This window comes from Crinia signifera, chromosome 6, assembly GCF_055691185.1.
Source record: "Crinia signifera chromosome 6, ASM5569118v1, whole genome shotgun sequence".
NCBI classification, from domain to species: Eukaryota; Metazoa; Chordata; class Amphibia; order Anura; family Myobatrachidae; genus Crinia; species Crinia signifera.
Window position 1 is genome coordinate 273,015,223 of NC_139222.1, and position 17,838 is coordinate 273,033,060.

At 48.1% G+C, this 17,838-nt stretch overlaps 1 pseudogene; it reads left to right on the top strand.

The window, feature by feature from the left end:
• Positions 1-5,755: 5,755 nt before the first annotated feature.
• On the top strand, positions 5,756-5,874 carry LOC146011758 (5S ribosomal RNA; annotated as a pseudogene).
• Positions 5,875-17,838: the final 11,964 nt, after the last annotated feature.

The window sequence follows — 17,838 nt, forward strand, 5'->3', positions numbered from 1 at the left end:
ATGTTATTCTTTTAAAAATTTCCGCAGCCTTTTAATTAAGACTAAATAAAGGTTAAATTTTAATTGTATTCTCTAAGGTGCACCTAACTAAGGACATATCTTTTTCTTTCCTTATACTTGTTCCTATGCCCATGTCCCTAGGTAGCACACCCCTGCCTTTCAACCAAGTCGTAGATTGTACATTCTAGGGGTCCGATTAATTTCAATTCTTATCTTGTGCGATTGACCCAACCCCCGTTTTCCTATTCGAATACTGTGGTCAGAAGGTCAACAATAAAAAGATTGACAGTCAATAAGTTGAACCCTAATGGTCAACATGTGAAAATGTTGACATACCTTATGTTGACATGGCCAAAATGTCGACACGTGCAATAGGCCTACATGGGAAAGGTCAACATGAGTTTGTTTTTAAAAAAAAACAGGTGCTTCTTCCTACTTTACTATCCAAGTGGACGTAGAGTTAGATTATAATGGCAAAAGCATGGCAAGCAAAGCTGTATACTTATACGGTGTTGACAGACTCCAAAAACTGTTAAAAAACTTATGTTGAACCTTTCCATGTTGACCTTTCAACCCTGTTTACCTAAGTCAGGCATTCCCAACCACGGTCCTCAAGGCACACCAACAGTGCAGGTTTTAGTGATATCCAGGCTTCAGCACAGATGGTTTAATCAGAATCCCTCAGACACTAATTAAGTCACCTGTGCTCAAGCCTGGATATCTACAAAACCTGCACTGTTGGTGTGCCTTGAGGACCGTGGTTGGGAATGCCTGAAAGTTATATCGACTTTATTTGTTGATCTATGGCCTGTTAACCAATAGTGGTCCACTTTCTTACTGTTTACCCCATGACCCATAGCCCATTTGGCAGGGGATAGTTTGCTCCGGGTACTCCGGTTTCCTCCCACAATTAGGGTGACCAACTCATCCCTTTAATCCGGGACACATATTAATGCCACAGAACCTGTGTAATTAATATGTGTCCCGGATTAAAGGGATGAGTTGGTCACTCTACCCACAATCCAGAAATATACAGGTAGGCTAATTGGCTCCCAACAAATGAACCCTAGAATGTCTGTGTCTGTGTGAATGTCTGTGTCTGTGTCTGTGTAAATGTGGTAGGGAACATAGATTGTAAGCTCCACTGGGGCAGGACTGATGTGAATGTTCAAATATTCTCTGTACAGCGCTGCGGAATAGGTGTGCGCTATATAAGATACTGGTAATAAATAAATAAATAAAATACACTTCTGCGATATATCTATGGGGGTTATTCAGACCTGATCGCTGGGCTGCTAATTTGCAGAAGCGTACACCGCCCAGCCAGAATGAAATCCTGCCCTGTGCAAGCCTGCGAAAAGCTTAGCTGCAAATCCATTTTGCCTGACACTCCCAGTAAATGGCCAGGTGGCACTGACAAACGCCGGCTTCCTAGCAATCAACTTGCATATGGCCAACGATTAAAAAAAAAAGATGCAGGATTTTATCGTGGGATGGCCCCGCTCATGCGCCCTGTTATCGGTACACATGCGCAGCAATTCAATAATAGCCCGGCCTGCTCATTCCCAGATGTGCGATCATGTCCCCCTGTAATTGATGTAGCGTGTAATTTCCCTTGAACTCCCCAGTAGCTTCCTGGGAGTCCTGTACTTTATTATTGGGTATCTATCATTAGGTTGACAGTAATTAAGTTGACAGCCAATAAGGTCGACCACTATTGGTCGACAGGCAATAGGTTGACACATGAAAAAGTTCAACACAAGCAACATGCCGCCTTTAAAATGGTCGACACAGGAAAAGCTCGACATGAGTTTGTCACTTTTTGGTGTCTGTGTCGAAAATTGCTGACCTGACATGGGCAGTGTATGTGTACTGTTTCCCCTCGCTTCGGGCACAATATCATACTCTAACTCTATGCTCACTTGGACGAGACAGTACAAAAAAATCATGGAAAAACTCGATATTTTCCCGGGTCGACCATTTTCATTTTGACCTTTTGCTTGTGTTGACATTTTGTCAATGTCGACCTAAAACATTTCAACCTTTTCTGTGTGCCGACACAAAAAAGAAAACAACAATGGTGAATCATGCGCTGCTGGGTAAATTGTATCTGTTTAAACTCCGAATTATACTGCTGATACAGAATGAAAGCCGGACACACTGTTTATATTAATAGCAATTTATAAAAATGTAACATATAATCTACAATAATACATTTATAAGACACAAGACATAAGTAAATATAAAGACATGATTTTTAAAAGTAAGTTATAAAAACTTAATTGGTAACAATGGACGTTTTTTTGGGGGGTCTCCTGAAATGGAAATTGAATAAAGCTTGATTTTATGTATCCAATTAATATTTGTGTGTATAACTATACACGTATCCACACTCTGTAGGTGTATATAGGGCAACATAGTCCGATAGCAAGTGAACAGGTGAGCTGCAATATATGCACAGTAAATGGCAGTCCTTTAGCATGTGAGCTAACACGCAATTTAAGAATGTTCAGACATAGTGGTAAAAGTGCAGAAATAGAAGATATGCAGTAGTATGTTCAGATATCCTTTTTGTTCACTTAGAACGTTCACTGGTATTAATATCTCTGGAATATTAGTGGAGGTGATAGTGTGATTATCTCACCCCTTTGATGAGGGCCAGTGCCGTTTGCTGAGCCGCCACAGTTCCGTTGATGTTAGTCGGTGCTAATCCCGAGCGGGGTGCCCCCAGCATGAGCCGGCAGCCTCTGCTTCCCCACGTGCGGCAAAGCTGTCCAGAGAGGCGGCTGTGAATGTTCACGCCGGCAGGAGTTAGAGACGGAGCGCCAGAGGGTGATAGACGCAGCTGCGGTGTACGAAGAATCAGGTTGCCAGCTACTGCCACTGAGTATGAATTTACAGTTGACACATCCTGTACATTTATTTGCTCCTGTGCCAGTATTCAGCCAGGTGCTCTTTGCCACTGGTTTAAGCCCCACATCTGTGGTGACCACCTTTTGCTGGATATCCCTTAACAGGCCAAAAGTACCATCTGAAGCACAGGATGGATTGCACGACCAAATACACTGTGTACATTATACAGTGCCCATGCAAAAAGATCTATGTGGGGGAAACCATCAGGATGCTGAAGGAACGCATCAATATGCATAGGTCATTGATAAATAAAGCCCTGATCAAAATGGATGGCAGCACACCCCCTGTTGCGACGCACTTTGCCCAGATGGGGCACTGTATAAAGGACTTTCGTTTTTTGCCGTTTGATTACATTCCCCCATTGAGACGGGGTGGGGACAGGCATGCTCTACTATTACAAAGAGAAAGTTACTGGACCTATACGTTACAGTCTATGGCGCCATTAGGACTGAATGAGGAGCTCAATTTAGCTGTATTTTTATAGTTTTGGTCCCAGCTGTCGTTCATTGTCCACCCATTACCTTGTAAATATTTGTATATATGTGTGATGACTTGCATTCTAGCTGCTTTATTCTTCTCTTTATTCTCTAGTTTGTCTTGTATTTTTGTTTAGAATAATGTGTGTCATGTTGACATGATGATATAAGTAATGCCATTGATCCAACCATAAGGAGTATACTAGTGGCGTTAGCTGCTCCATATTGGTAAATAGTAAAATGTATGATCTCTTAGGCTTTTTCAAATTGCGCTGCTTGTTTACAACACAAGCTGCACTGTCATGGCAACGCATGACGCACTTCCGGCACCGTGGAACCTCTCTGCAGTCCCTGAGCGCGCGGCGGCTGAATATTGGTTCCACCTGTGAAGGTAACTTCCGGGACGCCGATGTCAGGCTGCTGCGTGAAGCGGGATGGCGGGGGGAGGACCCCGGTGCCGGCATTGATTAGTTCATATTATACAGGTGAGATTGCATTACTTATAGGTTACCTAGATTCATTGCTGGTTTGATACCCTTTGAAAAAGGTTGATGAATACCGAAACGGCCTGTCAGGGCTAAGCTGTTGGAATTGAAGTGTTTGCTGTCTTCAGCTACTGCCACTATGATGAGTATTTGAATCTTATCCTTATCCTATGTTTCATTAAAAAGGAACTGTTTATTGCATACTATTTGCAAGGGTGTGCTGGCCCAGTCTGTCTAAGGAATGGTGATCTGCCTATCCGGTGATTGATACAAGCTATATATATATATATATATATATATATATATATATATATATATATATATATATATATATATATATATATTTTAGATGATTCATCGCGCCCTACGGGCGCTCTTCACACCGTCGTAAGGGGCTGTGCCCCCTTAATTTGAGAACATTTGTATATGAGAAAGATGGTTAGAATTGTATGAAAGATGGCCTGTATTGCAACTTGAGTTATAGGTGAAATGTGTTAAATAGAGAGCATATGATGTGGAAGGGGGTGTGTATTGATTTGTTTAATTAAAAAGCGGTTACAGAGTAAGATGTACATTGATAGTGTGGATGGTACAGTGACATTTGTGGGTGTGGGGGGGGGGGGCTGTGTGTGCATGTTGTTTAGGTGTGTGTGTGCAATAGTATAGTAGGGTGTTTCTGAGTCAGCGGCTCCCCACTGGCGGTGGTCATGACACAGGAAAACAGGAGGCTGGGTAGTGATAGGGGTGTGTGGGCATAAGGGGGACTAAAGAGGAGGGTGGGAGATACTGTGCAGCTTCTGCCAGTGGGTGAGGGTCCAGCGTGGCAGTACAGGAGTACAGGATGGTGGCCCTTAGTCAGTGTCTCCTCCTACTGGGTGGGAGTTCGGGTGCATGAGAGCAGGAGGCTGGGCTATGAGGCATGATAGGGGCATGTGGGCAAAACAGCGTCAGCGACTCCCCAGTGGTGGAAGTTACGGTTCAGGAGAGCAGGAAGCTGGGTAGTGATAAGGGTGTGTGAGTATATGGGGGACTAAAGAGGGGCTTAGGGGTGCCATGAATTGCGGGAGGGGCGCGGGGGGTGCCGTGAATCAAGGGAGGGAGGGGGCGCAGGTGTCGGCGAATCGCGGGAGAGGGCGGGGGTCCGCAAAGCGTGGGAGGGGGCGTGAATTGCGCGAGGGGGGGTTGCGAATCGCGGGAGGAGGGGTGCGCGGGGGGATCCGTGAATTGCGGGAGGGGGGGGGGGCACGGGGCGCGATGAATCACCTAGTTGGTTATATATTCTTGTAGAAGGATGGTAGGATGTTGCTGTCATTCAGAATGCATTTACATAAACAGTAATAGTAGCAGTAAAAGGTCTGACCATTATATTACACATATTTTTTCTACAGTACCTTTTCTTTTCCTTTCTGTCGATTAATCAGGAGCAGTTTACCAACGTTGTATCTACTCGTAGAAAACAATTAACCACGTGTCTATTTATACTGCTCAAACAGCTCTAAACCAGTGCTTTATACTTGCCATGAATTAATTCCATTCACAGCAAGCAAGTCGTTCCAAGCACGGTTGTTGCATCAGTGTGTTCTACCTGCTAATATAACTTCATCCCTAATAAGTTATTTACCATTAACCCCTTGTGTTTTTTTCTCCATTACTGCACAATAATTATCCTTTGCCTTTGAGCCGGTAAATGGCCGGCTGCTAAAAAACCTCGGGCACTGACCCCCAAGTGCACCTAAAGACAAACGGCCCTGAGTACAGGTAGCCGACCTGTGTACCGCATATAAAACTATCAGGCCATTAAAAAGGCCTAGTGTGATGCGCCACCGCTATCTGCAGCCAAACAGTACCAATTGACTGAAGCACATTGCATTATTCTTGACGTATTGCCACCATACCCCACTGGTTTGCCCAAACCCTCTCCAAACTTGGAAGCCAAGCAGTGGAGGGCCGGGACAGTACCCAGGTGGGAGACCCCTGGGGAAAACCAGGTGTGGCAATATAAACATAAGGGAGGCAAGCCGCTGCTTCAATCTAACCACTGTACCCATGACTGCTAGAGAGAACTGCTGTTATTAGAAACCATTGATTATATAAGGCTGTGACCTATCTTTGGTAAACCATTGTGTATACCTATCGTGCAATATCAGCACACTATATCGATCCATAAAGGGAACCAAATCATTTCTCTGCCCATGTTCACTGGTAATCGTACCTTTGAAAAACTCAGTGCATAAATGATAAAGTAAAGTGTGACATACTAATTATTATTCCTTAAACAATAATAGTTTGAGGACCACACTACATTTTTAACCTATTCAATTATTTGAATTCAGAGTGCCATTTATTTTAATAAAGTCTTTAATAAAAGTTATATCTTAAAACAATCATCTAATACTTGTAAATTTACAAAAAAGGAGTGCGCCCAAAAAGCGTTTTTTTCTCTCTTTGTCAGGTCTTCCTTGACAAAACCCCAGTGTATAATCAATGTACACAAATGCTTTTGCTTCCAATATTTTGTATCGTATGTCAGATTGCTTTCCATTTCACCATTCGTATGGAGTCTTTTCGATTGTTGTTCACATTAAGCAGAGTGTCATGCTTTCTTTGACCCAGCAAATTGCTGTTTTATCTGCAGAAAAGAGCATGAGTTCAATTCATCCACTTAGCGACACCGTTGTGTTCCAGATGATACGATTCTGGTATTTGGAACAATATTCCGTATCTTTCCAGAATGGCTTGTGCCTTGCCACTTGTATAATACAGGGTTGCCTACTTTTGAAAAATCATTTCAGGGAGAAAAGTAAAAGCCAGGGGGCGGGCCTTGCATCGCACGGGGGCGGGCCTTGGGTCACACGGGGGCGGGCCTTGCGTCGCACGGGGGCGGGCCTTGCGTCGCACGGGGGCGGGCCTTGCGTCGCACGGGGGCGGGCCTTGCGTCGCCAGGGGGCGGGCCTTGCGTCGCCAGGGGGCGGGCCTTGCGTCTCCAGGGGGCGGGCCTTGCGTCACCAGGGGGCGGGCCTTGCGTCACCAGGGGGGTGGGCCTTGCGTCACCAGGGGGGTGGGCCTTGCGTCACCAGGGGGCAGACTACATGGTGTGGACTGGACCTGAGTGCAATGCTCTGCAGATAGCATACATGGAGAGGAGGCTTCAGAGGTTTTACACATCAGGCAGGCATTCTCCAAACCCTGCAGCAGCACAGGGCACCCATGGGCACGGCATATAAGGGGACATATAGTGCTAAATACTATGGTAGGAGAAAGAGGGAAACTGGGAGTGGGTGATGTTATGCCAGTAGCACTGTGCCTTCCCCACCACAGCTGCCAGGCCCCATACCTATGTACTAAGTGTAATAATACAGTAGAGCTTGTGGACACACATTACATATATTACATACATTAGGGCTTACTCCCCTCTGCCTCAGCCATTACCTGTCGCCGGTCAGTCCATGTCTCTGACACCGGGCACTGGCTGGTGTGGTGGGGGACTGTGGCCACTCCAGCAAGTCGACTCGATGCCCAGCACAAAACTACATTTCCCAGCATGCATTACTATCTGCTGCTGAGCTCTCAATATGCCGGCAGCGTGCAGCAGCACAGGAAATAGAGGACTACAAGTCCCGGCAACCACTGCACAGAGCACCTATCACACGGCATGTAGCTGGAGGCACTGGTAGGCCAGCAGGGGGCGCAGAGTCATCCCGTCGGCGGCAGCGTTGCCGCTACCTAGTAAGTACACATGCAAAAGCTGCAGCTGCGGGAGAAAGGGGCCCTCTTCCGGGAGTCCGTGAGATGTCCCACAATTCCGGGAGTCTCACGGACATTCCGGGAGAGTCGGCAACCCTGGTATAATATTTCCCATTATCTGCATATAGTGCTTTTGGAAAACTTGCTCTGTAGTTGAGTCAGATGTTCTTCAAGTTTTTCTGAGATCTCATCCTTAATGCGCTGCAGGTCAGCTGTTGTAAACTTTGAGTAATCTTCACTGAACGTGAGAAAATATTTATTTTGTCCTGGGGTCACACATTTCATTGGTCTACTCCACATACGTCTGTGTGAGTTCAGTCTAGACACTTATGAGTGCTACTAAAAAATTCTTGTATTTTTCGTCTGAAACAGCTCACACATTTCCTTGGGCGTGAGGAGCAATGTTTATCCCACTTGCGTGCAGTTCTTGAGCTATTATAATTATGGCTCCTGGATTGCTCTGTCCTAGACGGCGGCGCCATACATGAATACAGGTAATATGCTCCTGCTAGCGATATTAACAACACAATAACAATTTAACTGGTATAGTAGATACCCCCCTCGCCCGAGTGGATCTCCACCCCTCTGAATGGCTGCAAACGTGTATGCAGCTGTGCAAACAGGGAAATCCATTCACAATCACTGACCATCTAATATATTTACCCCTGTACGCTGTACGCAGCTGCCGAGTAAGTCTATTCGGTGCCGAGAGTGCCTGGGGGAGATGGAAACCACTGCTGACATCAGCAACCCTCCCTCCCAACGGCCAGGTGCCGCTTTCTGGGGCACTCCACAAATCGCCACCACATGTCAATCCTTTTTTCGAAGGCCAGCGATGGCAAGCCACCACTGGCTTTTTTCACAGGCGGAACCCGTGCATGTGTACTGTGCACATGCGTAGCCATTTGATCATTGGCAGGCCTGCGATAGGGACTTAATCAGTGAGCCTGGCTGATCGGGATTCATGTGGCTGAAAATGGGCGTGAGCTCTCATAAAGGGAGCGCTACCACAATCCCAAAGGCAAGCTCCCGTTTTCATCCCTCTGTCTCCATGAATAGACGCTGTGCACATGTGCACAGCGTCTATTCCCCACATAGATGGGGTGGATTCCCAATGTGGGACAGTGCCAGCCCTGGGTGGGATGCAGGACAGCCCCCCCCCCCCAAAAAAAAAAAAAATACGGAACATGTTTAATTATTAATAAATATGATTCCATCATATTTTTAATCCGGAACAAGTATAATTACATGTTCCGGATTAAGAATATGATGGAAAATATATAGAAAACCCATATACCGTGTCAGTATTACACGAGGACTGTGGCACCTCCTTTGTTTTTTCTCTTTTCATGGTCTCGAGAAAAGAAGGAATCAGAAAGAACTACATATACCAGGAGAGTAACATTCAAATTTAGTAGCGCTTTTCCACTCAGGTGTAGGGGTCATATCTTTTTTATCTATTTGTGATCAGCTGTGTGTGTCTGATGGACCCGGCCAGTGTGATCAGCTGTTTGTGTTTCTGATGGACCCGGCCAGTGTGATCAGCTGTGTGTGTCTGATGGACCCAGCCAGTGTGATCAGCTGTGCGTGTCTGATGGACCCGGCCAGTGTGATCAGCTGTGTGTTTCTGATGGACCCGCCCAGTGTGACTAGCTTTCACACACTCCGGCTCCTGCCGGACGGCTAAAACCCGTACGGCCAGGAAGCCGTGCAGCACACACTAGTTTATCATGGAAGGTATGGCCACAGCCCGGCAGCCGTCCCTTCCAGTGGCGGGATCCGGCTGCAACCGTGCGCCCGGGCCGTGGCCGTCCCATGTGAATGGACACAATAGTGTCCATTCACAACTAATGTGTGCGGCACGGCTCCCTGGCCGTGCAGGATTTCACCAGCCGGCAGGAGCCGGAGTGTGTGAAACCGGCCTGTGTCTGTTGGACGCGGCCAGTTTGATCAGCTGTGTGTGTGATGGCCCCGGCCAGTGTGATCAGGTGGGTGTGTGTCTGATGGACCCGGCCAGTGTGATCAGGTGTGTGTGTCTGATGGACCCGGCCAGTGTGATCAGGTGTGTGTGTCTGATGGACCCGGCCAGTGTGATCAGGTGTGTGTGTCTGATGGACCCGGCCAGTGTGATCAGGTGTGTGTGTCTGATGGACCCGGCCAGTGTGATCAGCTGTGTGTGTTTCTAATGGACCCGGCTAGTGTGATCAGCTGTATGTGTCTGATGCACCTAGTCAGTGTGATCAGCTGTGTGTGTCTGATGGACCCGGCCAGTGTGATCAGGTGTGTGTGTGTGTCTGATGGACCCGGCCAGTGTGATCAGCTGTGTGTGTTTCTGATGGACCCGGCCAGTGTGATCAGCTGTATGTGTCTGATGCACCCGGCCAGTGTGATCAGCTGTGTGTGTCTGATGGACCCGGCCAGTGTGATCAGGTGTGTGTGTGTGTGTGTGTGTGTGTGTCTGATGGACCCGGCCAGTGTGATCAGCTGTGTGTGTCTGATGTACCCGGCCAGTGTGATCAGCTGTGTGTGTCTGATGTACCCGGCCAGTGTGATCAGGTGTGTGTGTCTGATGGACCCGGCCAGTGTGATCAGGTTTGTGTGTCTGATGGACCCGGCCAGTGTGATCAGCTGTGTGTGCTTCTGATGTACCCGGCCAGTGTGATCAGCTGTGTGTGTCTGATGTACCCGGCCAGTGTGATCAGGTGTGTGTGTCTGATGGACCCGGCCAGTGTGATCAGCTGTGTGTGTCTGATGTACCCGGCCAGTGTGATCAGCTGTGTGTGTTTCTGATGGACCCGGCTAGTGTGATCAGCTGTATGTGTCTGATGCACCCGGCCAGTGTGATCAACTGTGTGTGTCTGATGGACCCGGCCAGTGTGATCAGGTGTGTGTGTGTGTGTGTCTGATGGACCCGGCCAGTGTGATCAGGTGTGTGTGTCTGATGGACCCGGCCAGTGTGATCAGGTGTGTGTGTCTGATGGACCCGGCCAGTGTGATCAGGTGTGTGTGTCTGATGGACCCGGCCAGTGTGATCAGCTGTGTGTGTTTCTAATGGACCCGGCCAGTGTGATCAGCTGTGTGTGTCTGATGGACCCGGCCAGTGTGATCAGCTGTGTGTGTTTCTAATGGACCCGGCCAGTGTGATCAGGTGTGTGTGTCTGATGGACCCGGCCAGTGTGATCAGGTGTGTGTGTCTGATGGACCCGGCCAGTGTGATCAGGTGTGTGTGTCTGATGGACCCGGCCAGTGTGATCAGGTGTGTGTGTCTGATGGACCCGGCCAGTGTGATCAGCTGTGTGTGTTTCTAATGGACCCGGCCAGTGTGATCAGCTGTATGTGTCTGATGCACCTAGCCAGTGTGATCAGCTGTGTGTGTCTGATGGACCCGGCCAGTGTGATCAGGTGTGTGTGTGTGTCTGATGTACCCGGCCAGTGTGATCAGCTGTGTGTGTGTCTGATGGACCCGGCCAGTGTGATCAGGTGTGTGTGTCTGATGTACCCGGCCAGTGTGATCAGCTGTGTGTGTCTGATGTACCCGGCCAGTGTGATCAGCTGTGTGTGTCTGATGTACCCGGCCAGTGTGATCAGGTGTGTGTGTCTGATGGACCCGGCCAGTGTGATCAGCTGTGTGTGTTTCTGATGGACCCGGCTAGTGTGATCAGCTGTATGTGTCTGATGCACCCGGTCAGTGTGATCAGCTGTGTGTGTCTGATGTACCCGGCCAGTGTGATCAGGTGTGTGTGTCTGATGGACCCGGCCAGTGTGATCAGGTGTGTGTGTCTGATGGACCCGGCCAGTGTGATCAGCTGTGTGTGTTTCTGATGGACCCGGCTAGTGTGATCAGCTGTGTGTGTCTGATGGACCCGGCCAGTGTGATCAGCTGTGTGTGTGTCTGATGGACCCGGCCAGTGTGATCAGCTGTGTGTGTGTCTGATGTACCCGGCCAGTGTGATCAGCCGTGTGTGTCTGATGGACCCGGCCAGTGTGATCAGGTGTGTGTGTGTCTGATGTACCCAGCCAGTGTGATCAGGTGTGTGTGTGTCTGATGGACCCGGCCAGTGTGATCAGGTGTGTGTGTGTGTGCTGATGGACCCGGCCAGTGTGATCAGCTGTGTGTGTCTGATGTACCCGGCCAGTGTGATCAGGTGTGTGTGTCTGATGGACCCGGCCAGTGTGATCAGGTGTGTGTTTCTGATGGACCCGCCCAGTGTGATCAGCTGTATGTGTCTGATGCACCCGGCCAGTGTGATCAGCTGTATGTGTCTGATGCACCCGGCCAGTGTGATCAGCTGTGTGTGTCTGATGGACCCGGCCAGTGTGATCAGCTATGTTTGTGATGGACCTGGCCAGTGTGATCAGCTGTGTGTGTGTCTGATGGACCCGGCCAGTGTGATCAGCTGTGTGTGTCTGATGGACCCAGCCAGTGTGATCAGCTGTGTGTGTCTGATGGACCCGGCCAGTGTGTTCAGCTGTGTGTCTGATGGACCCGGCCAGTGTGTTCAGCTGTGTGTGTCTGATCCACCTGGCTAGTGTGATCAGCTGCGTGTGTCTGATGGACCCGCCCAGTGTGACCAGCTGTATGTGTCTGATGCACCCGGCCAGTGTGATCAGCTGTGTGTGTCTGATGGACCCGGCTAGTGTGATCAGCTGTGTGTGTCTGATGGACCCGGCCAGTGTGATCAGCTGTGTGTGTGTCTGATGGACCCGGCCAGTGTGATCAGCTGTGTGTGTGTCTGATGGACCCGGCCAGTGTGATCAGCTGTGCGTGTCTGATGGACCCAGCCAGTGTGATCAGCTGTGCGTGTCTGATGGACCCGGCCAGTGTGATCAGCTGTGCGTGTCTGATGGACCCGGCCAGTGTGATCAGCTGTGCATGTCTGATGGACACGGCCAGTGTGATCAGCTGTGCGTGTCTGATGGACCCGGCCAGTGTGATCAGCTGTGTGTGTCTGATGGACCCGGCCAGTGTGATCAGCTGTGTGTCTGATGGACCCGGCCAGTGTGATCAGCTGTGTGTCTGATGGACCCGGCCAGTGTGATCAGCTGTGTGTGTATGATGGACCCGCCCAGTGTAATTAGCTGTGTGTGTCTGATGGACCCGGCCAGTGTGATCAGCTGTGTGTGTGGCATCCTCTAACGTGATTGTGGTATATACTGTATGTAAATAGTATGGTGTGTTTAATACTGTATTTTAAAGACTGTGAAGTGCTTTATTATAACAGAAGCAGGGATAGGTAGACAAATTGAACAATAAAGCTGGGGGCTCGAGCCTTAAAGACTGCGCTCTCATGGGAGAAGTTAAGGTGATCGCGTGCAGTGGAGTATAAGAGAAAGGAGCCGTTACCGATGTGTCGCAGTTCCCCTCATAAAAGGGTTAAGCAGCAGAGCTACGCAGCAGGCAGGGCGGATAGCGTTGCTGGTAGGAAAGGCACGCTTACCCGAGTTCCCTGAAGTCTCCTCTGCAGCGGGGGAGAGGATCCGGACCGACAAGAAGAGTCCTGGTAGCTTTTTCTGGCGAGATCCAGCGACGAGTCTCAGGAGGCTGGCCGCGACGTCATCCGGAAGGTGGTGTCGGTAGCAGGAGGCCAGGCCGGAGATAACCGCGTCACCGCTGACAAGCAGAGAGCTTCCAGCGGCTGCTGGTGTGGAGATTCCGGTGGGGAGTTCCGTGAGGTAGGCAGCGTCATTCAGTGGGCGGCACCAGAGGCGGATACAGCAAGGAGACAAGGCAATAGAGGTGGTGGGATGGCTTTGAGGCGGAGTCCGTCGCCCAGCTGTTGGGAGAAGGGGTGGTGAGTCCTGATTAAGGCTGTCGTGTCAGATGAAGAGAGGCACACATAGTCAGTCTTACCACAACGGTGCCTCTTAGGCAGAGTGTGTACAAGATTTACAGTGAGACCATTACCCAGTTTGCTACCGCATACATAGGCTGAGTAGAGGAACAGTACTCCCACCATTGAGTGTATCGATACCAATTGGGAAGCAGCTGGAGAAGGGGCTAAACCCGGCTTAGGTCAGGGGACGCCCACTCCAAAAATATAAACTAGAAACGCAGATTGCAGAGGCAGTCCAGACGCTACTTAGTGTAGCATTCTCTCCGTTCAGAGTGTTGGTGGAGGAGGGCTAAACCCGACCGAAAGGTCAGGGGACGTCCACAGAAGATACAGCAACCACTGCATTTCAGGACAGTGCAGCCGGAGGATTAAGTTCAATAAAGTCGCAACTCTTCACCTGTTCTCTCAGGAGATTCAAGGTTCTATTTATAACATAGACTGTGCACAGTGAAGATCAGAGAGGGTCATAAATACATGCTGCAGCAGCTTAGAGAGGGACACGTATAGACAGTTGGTGAACTGAAAAGACACATAGGGCTTTATTCTAGTTCATTCTTTCTGACAAAATCCTTCTTAGATGGACAAAACCATGTGCACTGCAGGGGGGGGGGCAGATGTAACATGTGCAGATAGAATTAGATTTGGGTGAGTTATTTTGTTTCTGTGCAGGGAAAATACTGACTGCTTTATTTTACACTGCAATATAGATCTCACTTTGAAGAAAAACCCCACCCAAATCTAATTCTCTCTGCACAAGTTACATCTGCCCCACCCGCAGTGCACATGGTTTTGTCCATCTAAGAAGGATTTTGTCAGAAAGAATGAACTAGAATAACCCCCATAGTTGCTACTGACTCATCCAGTTTATGATTGATAGTGCTGAAGGTTATATATTCATATTTGCTGGTAGAGACGTTGTATTAATATTTATGCTTACCTGTTAATAAGGCGTAGTAGAACTCGTACATATAGAGCCCTAAAAGAAAAGGAAACGTTTATTAGAATTGTGATATACACTCAGCTAAGGGCAACATTATTGCGCAATAATATTCTGAGTATAGGCTGAATATAAGCAGTGAGTTATAGACAAAAGAAGTTTATATTTTAGAAAGTAATATTTGTTTGACTGTTTTAACCTGTGACAACCAAGGTAAAATTGCATGATCTGTGTTTAAAGGAACGCGGAAGAGGAGTCATATATTCTGCATTGGAGTCATGTTCCGGTTTAATAAAGTCTGAGATGCAATCTGGTTGTGGAACTAGCCGGCATCTGTTTGCCATTCATATTGTGAATGTTATTTCTTTTGTGTAATTGTTCTGGTGAATCTGTTATAATAAAAACCTGTTAAACTATACTTACGTGGCATTACCTGGAACGAAGAAGAACCTAAGTCACCTTATTGTTGCAAGTTACTTACCTGGGTGTAAGGAGGCTGACATGTGTGTCTGATCCACCCGGCCAGTGTCATCAGCTGTGTGTGTCTGATGGATTCCCGGCCAGTGTGATCAGCTGTGTGTGTCTGATGGACCCGGCCAGTGTGATCAGGTGTGTGTGTCTGATGGACCCGGCCAGTGTGATCAGCTGTGTGTGTCTGATGGACCCGGCTAGTGTGATCAGCTGTGTGTGTCTGATGGACCCAGCCAGTGTGATCAGCTGTGTGTGTCTGATGGACCTGGCCAGTGGGATCAGCTGTGTGTGTCCGATGCTCCGGTGAAGGCTCTTGGACAGCAGGGCTCCTTACTGCTCCAGAGATCACAGCAGCAGGTAGCCCTGATGACTGGCAGTCCTACAGGAGCTCATATTACCAATCCCCAGGCACTGGTTAGTATGATCTGCATACCTCCCAACTTTGCAGAGAAGTGGGGAAATTGGAGGGTGTGGCCTCACATCCAGGGAACATGGATCACCATCGTGGCATATCAGCAAGGCTATACCCCCTTTTTAGCGACTGTGTGGTCCTAGCCAGCTCCCTGTGAGCTACTGGCCATGCCCCCTGTCCCTCTCTTACAGTGAATATACACTGTGCGCACCATCAGCAGAGCAGTGACGGGGAGAGGTGACTCCCAACTCAGGGGCAAACGCAGGATTTTCAGAAGGGGGTTTCCTGGATCAGTAATTTCTACTAATTACCCCTTTACTGCACAGATGGTGGGAGATGAGGTGGGAGAAGAGGGCATTGGGCTGAATGAAGGGGCCCAGATACATAACTTCCAGGGTGGTAGAGGATGTTTAATATGCAGAGGAGGGGTGTAAAGTGGAGTGGGCTTATTATTCATAATTTTCTGGACAGCTTGCTTGACTGCAGATACTGTATCTCCAGTTCCCGGAAATAGATTTCTTAGATTTTAATGGAATTAAAAACTAAAGAATCCCACCAGGAAGTGTATTTCAGCAATCAATAATTGACCATATGCTCCCAGTCCCACACGCTGAAAAATCACCAAAAATGTCAGTTTTATACAAAATGGTTAAATTGGGGTTAGGTTAGGAAAAGTACGACAGTGTACATATAACCCATGTGCAAAGAGCGCGTAGCATGGAATCTCCCCTGGGAAATGAGCACGTAACCCCCCAGTCAACAATGATGTAATCCCCCATGGCAAGGAGCATGTAACCCCTCATGGCAATGAGCATGTACACACACACACACCCCATGGCAATGAGCATGTACACACATACCCCATGGCAATAGGCATGTACAAATACAAACACACCATGGCAATGAGTAAGTAATCCACCTGAGCACTAAGGATGCAATCCCCCATGGCAATAAGCATGTAACCCCCATGGCAATGAGCATGAAACCCCCATTGAAAATGAGAAAATAACCCCCTATGGCAAAGAGCATGTAACCCCCAGAGGCAATGAGAATGTAACCCCTGGCAATGTGCATTTAACTCCTGGCAATGAACAACCCTGGCAATGAATAACCCCTGGCAACAGGCATGTAAGTAAGCTGCACTTATGTGGCATATTATGTATTATGTAAAATTATGTTGTTTTGGATAATATGTAAAAGGCATTACTGTGTGGCATAATATGTCACATGTATTAGGCATTACTGTGTGGCATAATGTGTAATGGGCACTACTGTGTGTGGAATAATGTGTAATGGGCATTATGGTGTGTGGCATAATAGGTATTGGGCATTATGGTGTGTGACATATGTAAATGGCATTATAGAGTGTGGCATAATGTGTAATGGGCATTACGGTGTGCGGTGTAATGGGCATTATGGTGTGTGGCATATGTAATGGGCATTACAGTGTGTGGCATAGTATGTGTGGCATATGTAGTGGGTATTACGGTGTGTGGCATATGTAGTGGGTATTACGGTGTGTGGCATATGTAATGGACATTATGGGGTGTGGCATATGTAATGGGCATTATGGTGTGTGGCATATGTAATGGGCATTACGGTGTGTGGCATAGTATGTGTGGCATATGTAGTGGGTATTACGGTGTGTGGCATATGTAGTGGGTATTACGGTGTGTGGCATATGTAATGGACATTATGGGGTGTGGCATATGTAATGGGCATTATGGTGTGTGGCATATGTAATGGGCATTACGGTGTGTGGCATATGTAATGGGGATTATGGTGTGTGGCATATGTAGTGGGTATTATGGTGTGTGACATAATGTTTAATAAGAAATATAGTATGCGGCATGTGTAATGGGCATTACGGTGTGTGGCATAATATGTATTTGACATTATGGTGTGCGTAATCCTGGCAAAGTGTGTCCAAGGGGCTCTACCTTGAGCAGTGCATCCAAGGGGCTCTACCTCAAATATCCCCCCCCCCCCCTGCTCGCATCGCTGAGTAAGTCCAGACTTACTCAGCGCTGCGAAGGCTGTGGGGAGGAGGCCACTGCTAACTTCAGTGGTTCTAACTCCCAGCGGCCGCTAAATGCCTGCATTTTCCAAGGCACTTCCAGAAAATGCCAGTGTTCCGCCTCCAAATGCCAGGCGCCTGTCAATCAGCATGCGAACAGCCAGTGATGGCTAGCCTTGTACCTGCGACCACGGAATAATACATCCCACCGTTAGGATCGCATTTCACAATGCAATCCTGGGTGGTAATATTACGCCCCGATCACATTGTAAATGCAATCATTGATAAATTGATCAATTCTGATTCTGATTGGCCCCTAAATCCTCATATTTGTTTTTTTTTGCATGAAGTACCACTATTGACCACTAGAGGCCACTCGAACAACCAAATGACTTCTTAACAGAAAGTGAAATCCAAATTATATGTTTCAAATTGGATTATGGACAGATGGAGATGTGAAGCCAGAGATTGGAGGTATGAGCAGATAGGGACTAAGGGCCTGATTCAGACCCCCGAACTAGCATGCAGGCGAATGTGTACACTTACAAG